This window comes from Protopterus annectens, chromosome 16.part0, assembly GCF_019279795.1.
Source record: "Protopterus annectens isolate FY-2018-M chromosome 16.part0, PAN1.0, whole genome shotgun sequence".
NCBI classification, from domain to species: Eukaryota; Metazoa; Chordata; order Ceratodontiformes; family Protopteridae; genus Protopterus; species Protopterus annectens.
This window is the reverse complement of record NC_056750.1, coordinates 473,483,396-473,500,915: the sequence shown is the minus strand read 5'-3', so window position 1 is coordinate 473,500,915 and position 17,520 is coordinate 473,483,396.

Genomic DNA, 17,520 nt, shown 5'->3' with positions numbered 1-17,520 from the left:
ACATTAAAATCATATCTCAGAATAGGTCTACATTTCATCATACTGGCTGCCTTAATTTCATTCCTAATGTTGTGCAGCAAGTGCTTATGAAATATGGTTTTAATGTTGCTCCAAGGCTGTCAACTAATACTGACCGTACATTGAGTTTCTTGCTTCCCACGTGCAGGGATTTAAGAGCCATTAGAAATATTATTTTAATGAACTGGAAGATTATTCAGAGTGACAGTCATATTAAAGATTTAATGGGTCTCTTCCGTGTTTTGCCTTTAGAAATACTAGGACACTGAAATCTTTTTTTGAGAACACTGACCAGCCTTTTCTGTTAACTGAATCAATGGTTTCGGTGAAACCCAAAGGCATGTCAGCATGTGGGAAGTGCATCTGTTGTGACTTTAGTTTCATTGGGGACCAAATTAAGTTTGAGCACTGCAAATTCGTAGTTCATTTTAAATAAGGTTTTGATTGTAACAGCTCATTTGTAGTGTATGCTGCTGTCTGTTCTGCCTGTCATTAATTCTATGTAGGTAAAACTATTTGAAAATTAGGTGACAGGATTAAAGAACACAATGCTGCGATAAGATCTGGGGACATGTCTAATGCCTTAGGCAAACACAGCAGTAAATGTCATCATTTCACTAAATTTACCTTTTTAGTGTTAGAGCAGACTACAGAATTTTTTTGGTGACTCAGACTGTCTACTGCAGGTATATAAACAGAAATGGCAACTGTGCCTTAGTGCAGAATTTTATCCTGTGTTAAATGAATCATTACATTTAAAATGTGCACTAAGATGGTTGCAGTGAGCCATCTGTCATGCCCCCTTTTACTGTACTGTGTCTGTTATGCCTCTTTTACAGTAAAGTTGTATTCACACCCCTTTATGTTTTAATATGCAAAATCTACTGTTTTAAAATACTTTTTTTTATTGGAAGTTAGGCACATTGTTTTCAGTTATGACATTTTTACTGTTCTTATGGTTGGCTTTTGGCATCCAATGTTTATTCTGAAGAAGTTCCAGCACATTAAAGGAACGAAAGCTTATTACACTTATGAGGGTTTGTGGTTTTCTTATTTACCTTATGCTAGTAAGCGTGATTGTTGTTTAAGAAGTTTTATATATATATATATATATATATATATATATATATATATATATATATATATATATACATACATACATATACACCCATATATATATATATACATATATATATATATATATATATATATATATACACACACACACACACAGGCTCTCTATGAACATGGTCATGAGCAGTACACGGCATGGCTAACATTCATTCAGCATCAGCTAGAAATTATACAGCACTACCTGGGATAATATGTACTAATCAAATGTTATAAATATAAGGCTTCTTTATATGCCAAGTGTTTTCAGAAAATGGCCAGACTATCCACTTGTGAGCCCATAAAAAGGTTGAAACATGTCATGACTACAGCTAATGTGGTTGGAATTACGCGCCTGAATACAACAATAAAGACATAAAAAAATGGTCAGTAAGTATTCAGAAGGCATTGGGCTGGAACACTTGTATATCTTTAATGTATCATTTGTATAAATCCCATAGGCCTTTACAGGAAATTTAAGGATTTATAAAATGGAGACTAGCTTGCAACAGTCTTTTTATTTTTCCAATGTGATCCTTTCACTTATTTTAGTTCTTATACAGTGCTGCAAAGAACCTACACAAACACACTCTAACATTCCTAAGGAGTGTTACTTCACCCTCTCTCTTTACGCATACATACATAAAGATACATAGGCAGACAGAAAAATCATATGCACTCCAAACATTAACAGTGAAATAGTATCATACTTGTATTTTACTGTTCTGCTGACAGAGATACTGTTATTAATAAAACAATCACACACTTGGCTAACATACAGCAAGATACTGTTTATTGTGACATGTAAGATGATGATCACAATGTCTCTTCTACATGGATGCATGTAGGCTATGCTATGTGCCATTATGTAAGCAGTGGTTTATGCTAGTTCTGTGTTAGCTGCCTGTGTCTTGCTTGTCAACATCACCACACAGAATCAAATGTTGATGCTGAATTTTATTCATAGACTAAAATTTTGCAAAATTTATCCTACTCACAGAGTGGGTTGTCAGTTGTTGCTGCTGTATTCTTAGGAAAACTCAGACTTGTTCTGCTAGTAACAGGATTCCGATTTCTGATAATCAGTCTTCATTAAATGCTGCACTATTTTATGAGATAACCATGAGTACAGTATGTTCAGCTTTTAGCTTCCTCCCAAGTGATAATTTTGCCTCCTGACATAATGCATTACACAGCACTTATGAATATTATGCTCAGATATCAATTTTGTTAACTAAAAAATTTTTTTTTTTCTAAAAGAGACTAAATGATTTTGGACTTTCAAATCCACAAAAAATCTGTCCATAATGTGTATCACCAACCTAATATCCGGTATGTTTCTTTTGAAGTTCTGAACAGAATTTGTGGTCGACATACAGTATTAAGATCACAAACATGACAGTAATTTGTTGTGTTTCTCTGTCTCACTGTATTATTTTACTCCACTCACTATTATTGTTCAAGAAACAACTCAACACACACTGAAAAGCTCCTAATGAAAGTCTAAACTCAACTAGAGTAAAATGATGACAAATCATTGCCTAATGTGCTTGCCTTTTGTCATTCAAACTAGCAACAGCAGCTCCTCTATCATTTTCAGGAATGTTGACTAAAGTTACAGTAAGTAAAATGCAATACGATTTTTATATGTAAATAGCACATGCTCCCAAAATGTGTGCCTGTCAACCAGCAAAATATTTATTCATCTTTTTTAAATGTGCAGTAAATGATTTTTGCATAGTTTTTTTCTTCTGTGAAAACAGCCTCATTTTCAAAAAGATCACTATATGCATTTGTATACAATATACTCCTTGCGAATGTCTCCTACTAGTTAACTACTACACGTTTGAATAGCGTGCAGAAAGTATTTTGCTTATTGAAGAATTGTGCTAGGTGGTCCTTGTCTTTCAGCTTGCTACATTGGTAATCCATACTATTTCAATAATCAAATTTTTGCCATTGGGCTGCTTCACATTTGCTAATTTTTTGTATATTTACAAAGCAACTGTATGATTCTTTAGGGTTCTCAAAAAACTGACACAGAAATGGATGTCATATTCAATACATATCTTCAAAATTTTAAAAGAACAAGCAATGTAACTTGTTTTTAAAGATCTCTGCCAGTGCTAAGAGTGTATCTTTGGAATGGAAGCAAAACTATCAGGCTGTCAATCAGTTGGCAGATGGCCTTTTCCCTACACCTGCAGAGCAAAACTGTAGTGGATTTTGCATGTGCATGAAAGTGAAAAGCAAAAACAGTACATAGTGCCAACTAATCAGTCACATAAAAAAAAAATCTCCAGATGTATAATACTTGTACACGGTACAAGTATTTTACTGTACCAGGTAGCAGCTAATTCTGCACCCACTTCAACATGAATGGAGAGAATTGGCCCCCTAATGTCTGCCCTCCAACCCAGTGACGAGCGGTACTCCTCGCCGACCTTGCTTCTGGCTATCCCTGGCTAACTGGAGATCCACAGCACTATGGTATCATTACATTTAAGTGGGCTTCTGACGTAGAGCCCTTCAGTCATAAGTGCACAGAGGGTAGCTTCACACCATTGGCTCCTCAGCCAAGTGCATACACCAAATGTCTGAACCTACAGTTCCTCTCATACTAAGCAGGATTACTATCGCAGCAACACATCATCAGTAGGCTAAAACTAACCTGTCTCATGACAGTGTAATCTTAGTTCACATTCCCTATTAGTGGGTGAACAATCCAACGCTTGGTCAATTCTGCTTCACAAATGACAGAGCCGACATCAAAGGATCAAAAAGCGATATTGCTATGAATGCTTGGCTGCCACAAGCCAGTTATCCATGTGGTAACTTTTCTGACACCTCCTGCTTAAAACCCAAAATGCCAGAAGGATTGTAAGGCCCCGCTTTCAATACAGTACACTACTGTAACCTGGTTGCTACAGTTTGAAAGTAAAGAAAAAAAAATATTATTTATTTATTTAAGTATAACCTGAGCACTGTAGTGCTCTGTGTGGGGTAAAAACTGTACTACAGTTTATACAAAAAAAAAAAAAAGAGTTCTTTCTTTTTTTAACTAAATGTGAGGAAGGAGAGTCCCAAATAGAAGTGAACAGCCTAAGAAAAGAAGAGAACTTTTAGTTATGTACTCACCATAACTTCAGATGTTTGGGATCCATCTCGCCTACATTCTGAATGATGGGTTCGGAGCCGATCCCTCGGCTCCGACTCGGCACGCTTATGCCAAAGAGCGAAGTCTCTTACTGGCTGAGCTTACCATATCCCAGGATGCACCACTACCAGTCCCCCAGATCTAGTTTGTCCGCATACATGCACACATGCATACCCTGCTTATATAACATCGTCAGATGAAACAAGATAAAACAGTAGAACTCAAAACCGTTCAATCTCTTCTGATCTCCAAGGCAGGGGAAGGAGGGTGGGTATTAGGAATGTAGGCGAGATGGATCCCAAACATCTGAAGTTATGGTGAGTACATAACTAAAAGATGTTATGTGATCCTATCTCGCCTACATTCTGAATGATGGGACAGCGTCCCTAGCACCTGAATCCTGGGTGGCTCACTGGAAAACACTCCTGAGTACCGTGGAACCAAATGAAGCTCGTCCTCTAGATGCCACATCCAATTTGTAGTGGGAAATGAAAGTGTGCGGATTGGACCAAGTAGCCGCAGCACAGATTTCGATATAGCGAGCTTGGAATGAAAAGCTATAGAAGTAGCCATAGCTCTGGTAGAATGAGCCTTGATAGATGTTGTAAGTTGCTTATTCGAAGAAGAATAAGCCTGAGTTATGCAATCTCTGATCCATTTTGAGATAGTAGCTTTTGTGATGGTTTGGCCCAGTTTATTATCTGAGAAGGACACAAACAACTGGTCTGACTTACGAAGTTGCTGAGTCCTGTCTAAATAGAAGCGTAATTGCCTGTGAACATCCAATTTATGAAGAGTGTATTCTGCTTCATTGGAGAATTTTGGGAAGAAAACCGGTAGCTCTAGAGATTGTTGGAGGCAGAAACTAGAACAGACCTTTGGGACAAAGGATGGATTAGGCCTAAGTGATACTCTATCCTTGTGGAAAATCAAGCACGGTGGCTTAATAGACAGGGCTTGAAGCTCTGAAACTCTTCTTGCCAAGTAATTGCAACTAAGAAGGCAGTTTTCCAAGACAGATATTTTAACTCGCATGTAGCAGCCGGTTCAAAAGGGGGAGATGTTAATGCGAAGCACCAAATCAAGATCCCACGGAGGTGCAGGATGAAAAATTGGTGGTCTTAATAGGCTCGCACCTTTAATGAAAGTTTTGCATAGTCTGCTGCTCATCAAAGGAGGATCCATGGATTCGTGGAATTTAGAGATAGCCGCTAGTTGGACTTTAATAGTTGAGACAGAAGATCCCTGATTAAACAGGGATGTTAAAAATTTCAAGACCTCTGGGACAGGAGCAGTGATAGGGTCTAAGCCCTTGAGTTGAGCCCAGATAGCAAACCTCTTCCACTTACTAAGGTACAATTTGTTAGTGGTGGGTTTGTGGGCAAGATAAAATGTGAACAACTTCCGGGTCTAGTGTGTGCCTTCTAACTAAAGTCGGAAGTGGAGGAGCCAAGCTGTCAATTTCAAAGATTGAAGGGACTGATGTCAAGTCCCGACTGATGGATTAGCAAGTCCGAATCAGGTCTAAAGTCCACGGATCGTCCACTGCATGCTTCTTCAGGTAGGGAAACCATACCTGACGAGGCCAGTACGGGGAATCAGTATCATTGAAGACCCCAGTTGAGAGGCTTTTGAATAACTCTGGGAAGAAGCGGAATTGGAGGAAAGGCATAAAGTAGCCCTGTTGGCCAAGGTTGTGCTAGAGCATCCATGGCTGGTACTCCCTGATGTGGGATCAAGGAGAAGAACCTTTGGCACTTGGTGTTTAATGGAGTTGCAAATAGGTCGCAGCACGCGTCCCCATCTCCTGAAAACCTGAGCTGCTACTGTGTGGTTTAGAGACCACTCGTGAGGAGAGAGAATTGTCCTGCTCAATTTGTCTGCCAATATATTTGACTTTCCGGGATGTGGGTCGCTACCAAGAAGCGGTTGGTAGCTACAGCCCATTCCCACACTCTCATGGCCTCTCTGCAAAGGGGGTAGGATCTGGTCCCTCCTTGTTTGTTCAGATACCAAACCACCGACATGTTGTCTGTGTGGATGGCGATGATGCCCTGAGGAAGAAACTTGTGTAAGGCTTGTAGGGATAGAAGTACAGCCCTCATCTCCAACACATTGATGTGGAGAAGAGCTTCGTCTGGAAGCCAGGAGCCCTGAACTAGCCTTCCCAGACAATGCCCCCCCCACCCTATCTGGGAGGCATCTGTCGTCAGGGTAACCACTGGAGAGGGAAGAACAAAGGGGTTTCCTTGATCCAAATTGGATGTCTGAAGCCACCAGCGAAGGTCCCTTTGCATATATCCGTAATCATGATGTGATGATTGAGGGAAGATCCTGAAAGGACCATTGCGTTGACAATAGCCACTGAAGAATCCTCATGTGCAATCTTGCCAGAGGGACTAAAAGAACCGTGGCAGACATTGAGCCTAGAACTTGTAGAACCATCCTGGCTGGGGCTTTTGATCTCGAGATCAGAGCTTGAACTTGGCCCTGTAAAGTTTGGATCCTTTCGGCAGGAAGAAAGACGCATCAATCTTGAGTCTATCTCTGCTCCTATGAACTTTATGCGTTGAGAGGGCAGCAAGACAGACTTTGACCAATTGAATGTAATCCCAGGGTAACACCCAGGGAGATGGTGGCTTTGAGGTTGTCCATTAGTAGATGCCTGGTGGTGGCAGTCAGGAGCCAGTCGTCCAGATAGGGAAACACTTGGAATCCAAGACTTCTCAGGTGAGCCGTCACTACTGCCAAACACTTGGTGAACACCCTGGGGGCTGTGGTGAGACCAAAGGGCAGAGCGCAAAATTGGTAATGACTGACTCCCAGGCTGAAGCGCAGATACCTTCTGGACGCCTGATGTATCGGTATGTGATAATAGGCGTCCTTGAGGTCTATGGAGCACATCCAAACATCCTTCTCCAACAATGGGAGAATGGATTGTAACGTGACCATTCGGAATTTGGATTTCGTGACGGATTGGTTCAGTCTGCTGAGATCCAATATTGGTCTCAGGTCCCCTGTCTTTTTTGGCACTAAAAAGAACCTGGAGTAATTTCCTGATCCGATCTGGTCTGTGGGGACCGGTTGGATGACTCCTTTTTCCAGCAGCTTTAAAGCTTCTGCGGCTGCCATTTCCCTTTGACTGGGTGGTGGGTCCGGGATTCTTTTGGACGGTGGGGGCGAGAATGTGAATGGGATGGTGTAACCTCCGGCAATGATCCGAAGCACCCATCTGTCCTGAGTGATTGACTCCCAGGCTTTTAGGTGCTTGGCAAAACGACACCCGACTGGCTCCGGAGCAGCACAGCCGGGCAATCCCTCATGACGTGTGGGAGGCTGAAGAGCCACGAAAGGACTCGCGGTCTCCAGAATTGCGAGGCCCTCTGCCGCCTCTGGGACGGCGTCTCCCTGAAAAATTTCCCCGTCCTCTGCTCTGGAAGGGGATTCTTCCTGCTGTTGGGAGAAAAACTTACGGGATTTGCGGAACCACATTTTCCCCCCTCCTTTAGCCTTGGGGTAAGGCCGAAAGGGAGTGGAATAACGGGCACCTACGGCAGATAAAGTTTTTCCCTCTTGCTCACAGCGGGTAAGGGTGTCTTTAACCTTGGGTCCAAACAAGGAGGACCCATCAAAGGGAGCGTCGGCGAAGGAAGACTTGAAGGCCTCCGCAAACTGACATAAACGGAGCCAGGCTTGTCTCCGTAGAGCCACGCCTGTGCCTGCCGCTCTACCCGCCTTCGGCCGCATAGGAAATGAGCCTCATGGACGAGTTAGAAATTGACGTAAGGATAGCCAACTGAGAGCTAACCGACTGGGCTAGCTGCTCAGGTAGGTTACCCGAGAGGCAATCTGACAACTCCTTGACCAGATCCCTCTGAAGCCTGGTAAAATGTGCCAAATAATTCAGAGACCTTAAAGTAAAGGCCGCTGAAGTCAGGGTGCGCTTCCCGTACCTGTCCATACTCCTAGACTCCTTATTAGGAGGATGGATGGACGTTGAAGCCTCTGCCACGTCCTGTTGTGTAGCAGATGCCACCACCATGGCATCTACAGCCACGCCTTTAGTGAGGAACTCCTTCTCGGGGGGAGCAGACAAAAATTTATTTGGATGAGAAGGGACTGGTTCCACGGTATCTGGATGTTCCCACGCCCTTTGACAAACTAAATCCAGAAGCTCGTCGAAGGGCGGAGACACCCAGGAGGCGGAGGGCTGAGCCCCAAAGGCCTTGAGGAGCACTGACTCGTCAGTAGAGGGGGGTTTGGATATCCAGCCACCTCGTTGTTTGAGGATCTCTAAGATGTCTGCAAAGGAGACATCATCCGAGGACGACTTCGGGGACCCCTCTGCATCATCCAGATCAGTGTCTGAAGTAATAGACTCGGGGGAGTCCACGTGCTTCCTCTTGCACGATCTCTTCCTTGGGGGTTCCTCCGAAGAAAGCTCAGAAGAACCCTCAGGAGGAGGGGAACCCCCACTGGGGGTAACCTCAGGCCCCGGGGCTCCGCTGACTACGGACAGGGGAACTGCCAAAGACCCAGTCTCCACGCCTAGGGAAGGTGCCGGTAAAGCCGGGGAGATGGCCGAAGAGGACTTGGGCAAGGCACTCCTCATGGCTCTGAAAGCCGGACCCCCAGAATCCTGGGAGTGTCCGGTCCCCAGAGCCGTGATAGTCGACGGAAGACCCGCAGCCGAAGCACCGAGGGGAGGCTCGAACCGAAAGCATAGGTCCCAAACATCACCCCGGGTCCAGCCGAAGACGTCCAGCGTGCAAACTCGGACCCGAAGGCCCGGGTTGGAGTAAGGGTCGGAGCCGACCCTGAGATCTCCATCGGCTCCAACAGCACCTGCTCCGACGGAGCCGAAGCAGTCGGAGGAGGAATGGCAATGGGGTGGGCCAAGGTCATCGGCTCCAAAGCCAACTGGGTCGGAACGAAACAAATTTTTGGAAGACTGGGGACTGGAACAGTCTTTGGAGCACCCTGTCTATATCAGAATCTGACATCCTCGAAGACCGAGAGGAAACAGAACGGGTCCGAGAAGGCCTCTCCAACGGCCCCAAAGGGCTAGGGGACCGGCTCCGAGGCGACTCGATGAGTATCGGCGCCGAGGGAATACACACACCAGTTTCCATCGGTGCCGAGGTGGACTTCGGCGCCGAGGAGGAAGTGTCTGAGCGGGCAACCTTTGTCGGCTCCGAGAGCAGTGGAGCCGACGAAGATGACCCGCCTCTCGATGCCCCAGCTATCGGCTCCGAAGCCAGAGGAGTCGATACTGGTGGCATCGAGGCAGACCGTTCTGACCTCGGCTCCGAAGTCCTTGGAGCCGAAGGAGAGGCCTGCCTTTGTTTCTTAGCGATCGGATCCGACGGACTGGCCGGAGCCGACGCTTTCTTTGGCCGGAGAAGGAGAGGATGCCAAAGCTTCTTCGAAAGAAGGTTTAATTAATCCCTTAAGAATTAATTTATTTTTCCTCTCCTGGAGGACCCTTGAGGAAAAAGCGTGACATACACTACATGATTCCTGTAAATGCTTTGCCCCTAAGCAATACACACATAGCAGTGATCGTCCGTGATGGACATTTTGAAGCTACATTTTACACATTTCTTGAAGCCCGAAGGCCTGGGATTCTGAGACATTATGGAAATTTTCAAAGGTAACTGAAAGAACACTGGTAATACACCTAGAGTAGGCTTACAGTTATCACTCGCAATACTGTGAGTTAGTCAAACACAGCACAAACTCTGTAATATAATAATTTCTCTCCGTTAGTTCTTATTTAAGAAGAGAAAAGTAAATGATTCAAAACAGAACCGAAGTCACCTACAAACAAAAAGACCGGGAAAGGCCTTTCCAGACAAGAGGTACTCCTAGTCACTCACAACACAAGAATTCACCAAGTGAATTTTGTCAAACACACTCAAAACACAAGAATAGCTGTTAAAACAGCTTTTTGTAGAAAAAGAAGAAAAACCTGACAGAAAAACTAGTGAAATAATCACTACTTAACTCAGCCAGCTCGAGACCACGTCTTCACTTGTTAGCGGCAAACGAGATCTGGGGGACTGGTAGTGGTGCATCCTGGGATATGGTAAGCTCAGCCAGTAAGAGACTTCGCTCTTTGGCATAAGCGTGCCGAGTCGGAGCCGAGGGATCGGCTCCGAACCCATCATTCAGAATGTAGGCGAGATAGGATCACATAACATCAATTTTAATTCCCTCCAACAAAACAGCAACAATTTTACCAAGTTCCTACTTTGAATCAGACATTAGACTTTCATTTAACTAAAAAGGTCAGACAAAAATACTAAACAGAAAAGATGAGAAGGAGAAAGGTTAACGGGAAGAATACAAAGCGTTCAACGGTACAGAGGAAGAAAGTATTTGTCAAAAGAATGTGGGAGAATTGAATTCATGTATTTTCCATTTATGTTGAACTATTGGGGGTCTAGAAGCCCTCAAAAGTGATAAGCATGTGGTTATATATTTTCACAGGGTAACTGTGATGGGCTTTATATATGGGTTAACAAATGGTTGATGTACAACAAAGACTGCAAGCATATGACATAGGCTTAACCAGAGACACTGTAGTGATTGGTAGATTAGGGGCTAGTTTGCTTTATCAAGGCAAGAGGTGGGATTGACACAAATGATTGTGGTTTACCAGTGAAGCAGTCACTTAAAGTACGGAGGAGGGGAAAAGGGTGGCCTAGCAAGGGGCAAGAGGTTCAGTAAGGTTTGTGTCCATTTTCAGTCAGTGCCACATTTGCTCCAATTGCAGGTTTTGTGACCAATGCATGGCATGTGGTAGTGCCTGTCTCCTAACTAAAGACTGTGTCAGGTCTAGGGAAAACTATACTGAGGTTCATTGCCTTTTCAGGACCAAAGAGGCAACACTAGTGACATTGCTGAGTAAAAAAAAAGTATATTTTTATCTGAATAGATGCCTGAAGAGGCAGGTATCTTAATTCTTGCAACAGGAGTTCACACAGGGATTCAGGATACTAGCAAAAGTTCTTAAAAAGGGAGAAGTAAGAAATCTAAAATCAGCCACAAGGCAAATTTTGCCAAGGAGATAAAAGCAGGGAAAATGGTAGGACAATTTAAAAATCCACCAAGATGTCATTGTAAAATATCCCTGATTGGGTTGGTTCCCCCCAAAAATAAATTAACACTCGGCTGCTTTCAAAACCATGGCCTTAAGCTTAATGCCAAAAAATGTATCATCATTCCCTTTGAAAAAAAACTCAGTTCCAACTAATTACCACACTGATGGTAGCCCACTGAACACTGAAGGTGTTATAAGAGATCTGGGGACACAGGTTGACAGCAACCTCTCCTTCGACCACCACATTGCCACTGTGGTCAGAAAGTCCTTCTATGTGGCACATCTCATTACCAAGGATTTTGCATCCAGGAAGAAAGAGGTCATCATCTCTCTCTACTCTTCCCTCATTAGACCAGTCATTGAGTATAATGCCCCATTTGGCATGTACCTCACTAAACACCTGGAAAGGCCACAAAAGTACCTCATGATGAGGATCCTAGGCCTTAAATACATGCCCTACATGGACAGATTAAAAAAAAATCCATCTTTTCTCTTTCTCATATAGTCTATTAAGAGGTGATCTCTGCTTGACTTACAAAGCCATGTCTGACCTAGCCAAGTTAGAAATGTTACACCTAAAGAAATACCAATCCCTCCGCACCACATGCTCCAGGGACCACAACCTCATTACCACAATCAACAGAACATGCTGGAGGGACAGGTTCATAACCCAGAGACTGCCCATGCTCTGGAATAGACTTCCCATACATGTCAAGCAGAGCACCTCACTGGCCCTTTTCAAGAGAAATCTTGATGAGTGGATGGGAAATAGAAAGGTCACCCTGGGGATCACTCCAGTGGCTCTACTTGATACAGGCACCAGGAACTAATGGCGGCATGATGCCAGGGTACTTATGGGCTAGGCTTGTAAAGGTTCCAGGGCCATTGGCCTAGTACACACCTATGAATAAATATCCAGGAGAATATGTATTTATAGGGAATCAATGAATGACAATAGAGCATCAGTGTCTTACTCATCTTTTCAGCAGGCTATAAACAGAGTACAGCTGATGAGGGGAGTTCTGAGAGCAGATAAAGAAGTGGTGTTTAGGTTGGTACCAATACAAGAGGAAGATCAGAAGTGGCTGTCATACTGAGTGGTAGGGTTGGGATTTAGTAATGGAGTAGCACTGCAGGATGGTAGAAGTCCTCTTCTCTGCTACATTTTTTTTTCTTAATTTGTCACCATGTCTCATTCAAAGCAATTGGAGAAAATGAAGACTGTGTTTGTAAGAATGCTTAATTCATCAAATCATGCTGCAACTTGGGACATGTCAAAATGGAATATACTAAGCATTAGATTTATATTATGATAGATTATTATTTATTTAGTTTGTTTACCAGGTTAGTACTCAGAAATACTCTGGACTATTTTCTGACAGCCCAGCCGGAGTATTTTTAAAGTTATATGCAATTTTCTGGGCTTTCTGAGTTTATGCTTGCAGCAATGTGACATCACTGTCCAAGACATAAATAATTCAGCCTGCATCATACAAATCTGTGTGTTTTTGAAGGCTCTAGTCGATATTTTGCTCATCAGGATTCTGAGACATTTTCTCTGCTTTATCCTAATTCACAACAGGGCTAAGTACATTCCAGGAAGGATGTCTGCTTTAATTCTAGAATTCACAGGAAAGATGTACAAACAGTTAAATATCTACATTCACAAAGTTTACATCCTAGGCACATTTTTAAAGGGGTGGTAAAAGGCCAACTTATGAGAGCTAGTAGGCTTAGTACAAAGGACCAGACATTTAACATAGAAATGGAGGTGATGGCTAATAATTTCATGGAGAGGGGATATAATAGAACCATGACAGAAGAAATAAAAGAAGTTGGTCAATTAAGGAAGGATGTGGCTAAACCATATTTATCAGGAAGGGGTGACAGTTTAGAGAACTGCACACATATAAATGAAATTTCAAGTAAAGTAAATTATATAATGAAATATAATCGACACAAAGTTAGTTGAAAAATTATTAAAAAGAACTGGATTATTTTGATGTCTAGTCAGGAAGTGACAGAGGTAGTAGGAACATTGCACACTTTTTCTTTTAAGAAAGAAAATATTTATGTTACAAAGACATGAATGGTAATCAATGCATAACTCCATCAAGAAATGCGGTACTGGGGGGCATGGCCAGGATGTACACTGACTAGCAGCAGTTTCTCTCAGCTCTGCCAATGCTATACATTTCTGACAGGATTTAATTCTCAAAAGTAACCCAATTGTTTTTTTTTTCTTACTATTTTGATTTCTATTAACATAAATAAAGATCATCTAAAAAATAGAAATGTTTCCTTGTTTTCCTGTCAAATTTTTCAAAAAACTTATTGCAGCATCTCTACCTGAATAATGAGCCATTCCAAGAATAATTATTCAGACTCTTCTATCAAGAAAGAACTCTTACCTGTGACAATGACTTTACAAGAGATGTCATTGAAATTGGACAAAATGGACACAAAAATAGGCAGTTTTGAACAAAAATGTTCTAAACAGATGGACCTGATACACAAGGAGTTATAACTTCAAAAGTCTCAAATTTGAGTCATAGAGCAGTTTCTCAGTGATGTGGATGGAAGACTTCAAGAAGGAGAAAATAACACAGAATTCCTCTTAAAACAGAATACTGCTCTTCAAAACACAATAGAAGACCTAGAAAATAGGTCAAGAAGGAATAATCTTCATTATTTTTGTTTACCAAATAACATTGAAGGAAGTAACATGGTGAGTTTTCTAACTACTTGGTTACCAACTGTTCTAAACCTTCCTGAAGCCCTTTCCTTTGGAATGGAAAGGGCACACAGATCCATTGCTTTTACCTCTAACAAAAATGTTTCAAGATTTGTTAAAGTGAAATTTATATCATCACAAGACAAAGAGCTAGTGTTGAAAACAGCAGGGGCTAAGTCTCCAATAAAAGTAAATGACAATGCGCGCTTTGACAATGATTATTCCTCTGTAGTGATGGCCAAAAGAAAGCTCTTTCTTCCTACCATCAAGGAACTAAAAAAGAAACAAATAAAAGGTCATCTGTTGTTTCCTGACAGACTTAAAATATTTCTCACAGACGGATGGAAAATCTTTGAGAATCTGGACTCTGCTGTCTCTTAAATGAAAACAAGCAAATTAATAGAGAAAATAGAAGATATGGAATGGACAAAACCCCTCATTGAAGAGAATTGCTGAAATTAATTCATGGACATCTTCAGAAAAAAAGAAGTTAAAGGATAAGTAACTATTATTTCATTAGTGTTATTCTTCCTGCAGTCATGGATCTCTGGTATTTTTATCACTGTTTTATGACATTATAGCACTCTGGAAAGCAGAGCTATGATTAAGTAACTTCTGCAAAATAGTAACATGCTACTACAGTTTAATATAACAGTTGGGAACTTTAAACTGTTATGAAATCTGTGCTTCGTGGTGACTAGTGGGTACTTTATTATAACTAATATGAATGCTGACAATTATTGGTGTCTGCTTTGATGTTTATTGAGTGATATATTTATTCTCTTTATTTACTTTGTGTTTTAGTTTTAATAATTTCCCCTTGGTGAAAAAAGCTTGTTAAGTATGTATCTACACTCACGAGCTCTGTATATATGTTTTTTTTTCTCTCCTTTTCTTTTCCAGTTTAAAATTCTAACAAAAAACATTGGTTTGGCTTTAATTTACTGTAAGAATGTTTCCTCGAGGCAAGAAGCAACTGTTGTACACAAAACTTCTCTCTAGATGTGATCGCAGTATCGCAAGTCCGTTTATCCAAAGTGAACTTTGACCTCTAACAGCAGGAATGGATTAGAACGTTCAGATGCAGCTGGTAAGACTCATTTCGGTAATTCTACAACAAGCAAAGCATCTGGAAGAGAAAAGAAAATAAGGATAATTTTAGTTACTTTCTATATAAATTAAATAGTTCCACATAGTTTAGCCTTCTTATATGTTAAAGCATTAGAGTTTGACTTACTGTATGCAGTCAAAAATAAAGTAAGCCTAGACAGTCAAAACAAGAAGTCAATGGAATGTTTGAATGCTAGATTAAGCATTTTATGAGCCTGATGTTAGATACTATTAAATATTCAAGTTAGTACAGTAAATACACTAACATCAAATTGTTTTCATATTATATAACATACAAGGTTTTTATAAAGTACTTTTGCTTTATTGAATGCCTCAATGTTGCAGCAGCTAGAGCTTAAATGTTTTGATAAAGAAATGTACACCATTGTTGACTAACTCTAACCATTCACTTATTCAACAGAACACTACTGAAATATATGTTTTATTGATATATTGCTTGACACATTCTGAGGTAACTAGTGAAATATATTTTGTATTTTAGCTACATATAAAATGTCTTCTTAACTCTAGTTAAAATAGTGATCTATAACATAAACAGTAACATATATATCTTATAATTGTTTCTTTAGGTATTTAATTAAGACTATCTGTGTCTAAAAGTTTCTTAAATGATTTATGACAGTTGAGGAAAATACTTATTGTTTTAATTTTTTTATGCCTTTTAATTCACTGTATTTGATATTAACAAACAAATGTTTATGAAATCTTTTCTTTCACTTATAGTAATCTATAGTTGATGCACAGTAATCTGTAGTTGATGCTTAATAGGAGCTGGATGACTAAGAATAATTTCTATTTAGTGAATTAGGATTTTTTTTGTTTTATATGATTACTTTTTAACCTGTTTTACAGCTGATTACTTACTTTTTACAGCTTAAATAATGAAAGACTCCATGTAAATATTAATTATGTTTGATGACACAATAGTGCAACTGTAAAATTCTGGCAGGTGAAGGGAACTTCCCCATGTTACATAAAAAGCCAACGTATGGATTTGTAGTCTCAGCAGTCACGTTTTGTTGTAACATGGATATAATTTGTAACTTTTTCCTCTTATACCTTTGAAATTTCCAAATAGCAAGTGATAATAGCAAACTTATGTCACATAATATTTTCCATTTAATGCATAACGTGGGTCAGATTGCAATACTAAATAGTCATCTTTACTACAGTTCCTTATAAAATATAATGATAGATTCTTATATATAACTATAAGATTATTACATGATTGGGTACATAGTATAAATAACGTTTTTAGTTGGTTATAGAAGTTATTAAATAGATATATATATCACACTGTTTTACTTAAGTTAATAAGTAGTGTCGTATATAGAAAGTTTAATCTAGTTTTAATACATGTTTTTTTCTCTCTTTTTGACAAGAAAATATATAATTAAAACTTTAAATTCTTAACACTTTAATGCAGGAAGTACCAATAGGGAATATATATTACATCCATTTTGTAATTACTTGATATTACTAATCATTTGTCATGGTAGAGGGATATTAACTGTTGTTAGTAAGGGGGTGGTTGATTCAAACAGTACTCTGAATCAGGAGTATCCCGAACTCCATGAAGTGGCTATCAGAAAGTGGTTTTGATATCTTGATTATTGATCTAATGATAAATCATTTGTTATTAAGAGTCATATATAGTTTTTTTCTGTTTAATGTTTTACTTTATATGTTATTCTATGCCCATAACAAAACCTTTGATATCTGTGTGTGTCAAAAAAAGAAATATTTGCTTATAAATGTATGTCATTGAATGTAACTGGTTTTAACACTATAAAAAGGGGAAGTTTGGTTAAATATTTAAAAAACGAATAAGGTTAATATTGCATTCTTACAAGAATCCCACATAACACAGATTTAGGTAAAATGTCCTTTCATGGTTATTCAATTCTTGTGGAGTCGCACTATGGGACCAAAAGAAGAGGTGCAATGATATGGAAAAAAGCATTGCCGATTCAAAAAATATTAGTCATATTCATGCAAAAATGGCATGTTGTGTATACTTACCATAGAAATCAATAAAAAAACAAGTTACAATGGTTAATAACTATTGGATACCAGGTATCAGTGGGGAAATGGTTAATAAATATCTAGAGTTAACATTAACTAACATTAAGGGTGATGTAATATATGCAGAAGACTTTAATTGTATCCTAAGAATGATACTACCAAAAATGATAACTTTAGAATCTCTTCTCCTGCAAAAAAAACTTAATAATTTAAGTTTGAAAGATATTTATGATTTAAAAG